This window comes from Benincasa hispida, chromosome 12, assembly GCF_009727055.1.
Source record: "Benincasa hispida cultivar B227 chromosome 12, ASM972705v1, whole genome shotgun sequence".
Classification (NCBI taxonomy): Eukaryota; Viridiplantae; Streptophyta; class Magnoliopsida; order Cucurbitales; family Cucurbitaceae; genus Benincasa; species Benincasa hispida.
Genome location: NC_052360.1, coordinates 72,934,191 through 72,939,813, shown reverse-complemented (window position 1 = coordinate 72,939,813; position 5,623 = coordinate 72,934,191). Strand labels below are relative to the sequence as shown.

The window sequence follows — 5,623 nt, the reverse complement described above, 5'->3', positions numbered from 1 at the left end:
ATGAGTATGCGATGAACAGGTTGAGAAGATCTTTAGCTAGCGTTTCTTGGGAACACATCAGACTATGCGATCATGTTACAACCATACACAGCAAGTCATTTTCCAATGCAAATGCGATGCTCCTAAGTCTAGGACGCATGTGTTGAATGCAAAAGTGTCCATAGAGCTTATTCCCAAGTCTCTACTCTTGTCCTATGCGATGATGCAAAATGCATGAAAGCAAGGTGACCGCATACAATCATATCCTATCTCTAGGATGAATGTGATTCGTTAATAACAAATAGTGCTCATTCCTAAGCTCCCTTCTCTTGATTATACGTTATAATCTGGCTCTTCCGAGCCTAGATTTTAACCTGACTTTCCCAAGTCTAGATCCTGTCCTTAGACTACCCTTCTGAGTATCTCTAATGGACGAATAAAGCATACATAATACAAGATAATCGTAAAGAATGAAGATTCCCTAGTTGTGCTAGCTAAATGCTTCTCAACCCATTCAATTGATTTAGTTACTCATGCGTAAATAAAAGAGAACAAACAGATATAGATAAGGAAATTCCATTTTTATAAATGAGTTTGAGTACAAAATAACAATGGAAGTTAAAGGTAGAGAGCCTGGTAGCAATTCCTTGCTGATTGAGGCTTTTACACCGAAATCTTTATTCAATTCTAAAGATGTTCCTGCTCCCGCAGTCGTCGGCCCTCTCTCTGCCCTTGAAGCTTCCGGCGCTCTCCCAAGCTTATCGAAACGATCTGCCAGCACAACCTCCTTCCTCGCGTCCGCCTTAAAATGAAAGAAAACTAAGAAAAAAGACGTACGTATGAACTTAGGAATGGTGAATTGATAAACTCGTCAACCCCCTTTCTGAAGGTTGCCCTTGGTATTTATAGAGTATCCATGGTGAAAGGCGGCTTCGCTTCTCATGGTTGTACAGATGGGACGGTTTTAATTCCTAACTAATGCGCCGAATAATTTCACCAAAAAACTGAATGTAATTTGTGACCGTTATCGGCTGTCAACTTAATTCAGATTCGACTGTCATCAGCTTTCTGTCCAATCGTGCTTAATTAGCCTTTCACCCAGATGCGCCCACCATGTTGCGCTGACCAAGTTGTGGTGATCCTTCTCAGGTGAATGTTTGTGAACATAATCATCGCAAAGCCTTGCGGTGAAGTTACGGTCGACCAATTATTTCCTATTATCGCAATTCTTGCAATGCGTCAATGCATATTTTGCACAAAAATACAAAAATCAACTATTCTAATGCGTTGAACGCATGCGACCGATATATTATGAAATTGATGCTCAATGAATGCAAATTAACATATTTTATCAATGCAATCCAACATTGTTTAAGAACTTAGCACAATGATAACGTGCATTTTTACTCGTTATCAAGTATATGCGCAATCCAGTGATGGTCATTTGCGATATTAATTCGTTCCTTTCATTTGGAACTACCGTCATTCCGCCCTTCTTCGACACACACTGCACGAGGCTGACCCACATGCTATCTGCTATGGGATAGATAATGTCCGCATCTAGCCATTTAATGATCTCCTTCCTCACGACCTCCTTCATTACAGGGTTGAGTCTGCGTTGATGTTCAATCGTTGCTTTGTGATCATCTTCAAGACGAATGTGGTGCATGTAGTATGTAGGGCTAATTCCTTTTATGTCAGCGAGTGTCCAGCCAATTGCTCGCACATGTTTCTTGAGAATGCTCATCAACGCATTCTTCTGATCTTCGTTGAGCGCAGAGGAAATGATAACTGACAACTTCTCATTCTGCCCCAAAAATGCGTACTTTAAATTTGTTGGTAGGGTCTTCAATTCAAGTGTTAGTGGCTCCACTAGGGAAGGTTGTGTTGTCTTTCTTTGATCTGTTTCTGTTGGCTTTACTTCTTGCTTTGCGATAATCTCTTCTTCCTTGTTTGTTTTTGTTATGATCGCATTGCAGACAGCAACGGATGCATTGGCATCCTCTTCTTCATTCTCTTCATCAAAATTTTCTTCTTCGATTGAATTTTGGTCATCATCAGAGTCATGCAGGTTTTCTTCATCCGGAAACTTCATGGTACGAATTATATTAAACTTGAGCTTCTGTCCATTGATACTCAAAGTAATTTCCCCTTTATGCACATCAATTTGAGCACGACCCATTGATAGAAAAGGTCGCCTCAGAATGATGGGCACATCTTTGTCGGCCTCATAGTCCAATATGATGAAGTCAGCTGGTAGGATAAACTTATCGATGATTATCAGCACATCCTTCACATTTCCCTCTGGATGCACCAGAGATCTGTCGGCCAGTTAGAAAGTCACTGTTGTGGGCACGACTTGCCCCGCATTCAATTGTCTAAATATTGACAAAGACATCAAATTTATGCTGGCTCCCAAGTCACACAGGGCTTGCCCGATGTACAGTCTTTCTATGGAGCATGGTATAGTGAAGCTCCCAGGATCGTTCATCTTCTGTGGAATTGTTGATTTGGAACTTTGCCTTAACGCCACCATGGCAAATTTTCCAACTCCCCTCTTCTTAGTTACCATCTCTTTTAGAAACTTGGCGTAGGCAGGCATTTTCTCAATCGCTTCACTAAAAGAAATGTCAACATGTAATTGCTTTAACATAGATAAGAAGCGTTGGTATTGTACCTCTTTGTTCTTTTTCTTCCTTAGTCTTTGCGGGAAAGGGGGTAACTGAACTTTCACTGTTCCCATTTCAGTTGGCTTTGAAGTGGACATAACCTCCGGTTTTACTGCTTCTTTTTCTCTTTCTTCTTCTTGCATCACTGAAATCTCAGGTTCAGCCGCAATGGAAGTTGTTCTACTAAGCTCCTTCTTTTCTCCCTCCATAGTCTTCCCACTGCACAATGTCATAACCTGACATTGCTCTTTACCTGATCCCCCTGAGTTGCGTGGAAGTTCAGTTGAACTCGGAAGAGCCCCCAGCGGTCTACTCTTTAACCCACTCGCAATTTGGCCCATCTGTAATTCAAGATTGCGGATGGATGTAGCCTGACTTTGAAGCATGGTCTCGTTTTTCTCTATGTATTGCTTCAACAGGCTCTCCAAAGAGTAGGATTGCGGTGGTTGTGAGCTACTTGCTTGATTGCTCATTTGACCGTTGTTGCGTGAGAAGAATCCTGGTGGCCCTTCTTTCTATGCCACAGGTTGGAAATTTTGTTGCTGATTCTTCCAAGCAAAATTGGGGTGGTTTCTCCACCCGGCGTTGTAGGTATTCGAAAAAGGGTTATTCTTTACAAAATAGGCAGATTGTGAATTTTGCTGGCAATCTACCATCGCATGCCCATCACCGCAAGTCGCACACCTTGCGGTGTTTTGACTAATTGCGTTGATTTACCCAGTTTGTGGTGTTAGGCTGCTGATCGCAATTCCTTGGATTAAATTCATCATTGCGGTCATCTTGTTTTGTAATGAAGCAATAGCACCATTATTTGCGTCAATGTCTTTGAGCCTCAATCTCTGGTCGCCCTCTCTCCAATCTTCATGGTTCTTAAGATGCGATCCAAGATATTCTTCCCCTCGTCATATGTTTTATCAAGCAAACCACCTACGGCTGGCGCATTGGCAGCAGTCTGCAAAGCGGGATTCAAACCATGATAGAAAATCTCCATTTGAAGGTAGTCTGGCAACCCATTGTGTGGACAGTCTCGAACCAACCTCTTAAACCTTGCCCATGCATCACTGAGTGATTCGTCATGTCTTGTTCAAAATTTGTAATCAATTTCCTTCGTCTGGCGTTCTCGTAGGTGGAAAATACTTCTTCATAAATTTCTCCACTACCTGTTCCCAAGAAGTGATCTCTCCTGGCTCGAGAGAATACGCCCATTTTCTAGCCTGATCGCAGAGAGAAAATGGGAACAACGTTAGTCGAACTTCTTCGGCAAAGATGTTCGGGAACACAAAAGTATTGCAGATTTCAATAAAGCTTCGAAGGTGGCCGTGCGGGTCCTCGCCACGCCTTCCTCCAAATTGACCTAAAGTCTAGATCATCTGTAGCATCACCGGCTTCATTTCGAATTGGCTTCCGTCGAGGACAGACCTCATGATTCCTGAGGAGAAATCATCGAGGTTTGGCGATGTATAGTCCCTAATGGGCCTATTGCGATCGTTTGCCAACAGAATTGGATTCGTCATGACATTGTTATCATTTGGTGCTCCATTTCAAGGCTGCTCTACAATCTCTTCTTTATCTGACTGTGGTTGCTGTTGGCGATTTCTCAATCTTCGTCTAAAAGTCCTCTCAATCTTCGGGTCGTAATTCGCCAGAGATTGAGAGTCTGCAAAGAAATCAGAAAAATTACCGTTAGCACTCTATTTTGCCGAAGTCCCCAGGAACGGCGCCAAAAACTTGATGCTTGGTTTTATGAAGTGGAAATGTAGATGATATGTGTTGATGAAATTGCATTGTGCACTCAAGTTTCCCCAGTGGAATCTAAGTGTAAATTCCTTTGAGTTTCCTGGTAAGTCCAGGGTCGAACACAAGGACTTGTGAAAACAGATTGCGTTGGTAATTTTTATGAAAACCTTGCGATAACCAAGTAAATAAATTGTCGGTTTGTTGTTGATTGCGTTAATGAGAAAATAAACAAATGCGATGAATTTTAGAAAAGGCAGTGTGTGATAGATGCAATGAGTATGCGATGAACGGGATGAGAAGATCTGTAGCTAGTGTTACTTGGGAATGCATCAGACTATGCGATCATGTTACAACCATACACAACAAGTCATTTTCCAATGCAAATGCAATGCTTCTAAGTCTAGGACGCATGTGTTGAATGCAAAAGTGTCCATAGAGCTTATTCTCAAGTCTCTACTCTTGTCCTATGCGATGATGCAAAATGCATGAAAGCAAGGTGACCGCATAGAATCATATCCTATCTCTAGGATGCATGTGATGCGTTAATAACAAATAGTGCTCATTCCTAAGCTTCTATCTCTTGATTATGCATTCTAATCTGGCTCTTTCGAGTCTAGGTTCTAACCTGACCTTCCCAAGTCTAGATCCTATCCTTAGATTACCCTCTCAAGTATCTCTAATGGACGAATGAAGCATACATAATATAAGATAATCACAAAGAATGAAGATTCCCTAGTTCTGCTAACTAAATACTTCTCAACCAATTCAACTGATTTAGCTACTCATGAGTAAATAACAGGGAGCGAACAAATATAGAGAAGGAAACTTCATTTTTATAAATGAGTTTGAGTACAAAATAACAATGAAAGTTAAAGGTAGAGAGCCTAGTAGCAATTCCTTGCTGATTGAGGCTTTTCCACTGAAATCTCTATTCAGTTCTAAAGATGTTCCTTCACCCGCAGGCTTCGGCCCTCTCTCTGCCCTTGAAGCTTCCAGCGCTCTCCCAAGCTTACCGAAACGATCTGCCGGAACAACCTCCTTCCTCGCGTCCGCCTTAAAATGAAAGAAAACTAAGAACAAAGATGTACGTATGAACTAAGGAATGGTGAACTGATCAACTCGTCAACCTCTTTTCTAAAGGCTGCCCTTGGTATTTATAGAGCGTCCATAGTGAAAGGCGGTTTCTCTCTTATGGTTGTACAAATGGGACAGTTATCAACTGTTAACTTAATTCGGAT

The 5,623-nt window shown here is 41.7% G+C and overlaps 1 non-coding gene across 1 annotated transcript; it reads left to right on the top strand.

Annotated features, from left to right (window-relative positions):
* Positions 1–3,655: 3,655 nt before the first annotated feature.
* Positions 3,656–3,761, top strand: LOC120068617. Its single transcript, XR_005479255.1, has one exon. It is a non-coding gene; the product is annotated as a small nucleolar RNA R71 (small nucleolar RNA).
* The last annotated feature ends 1,862 nt before the right edge of the window (positions 3,762–5,623 follow it).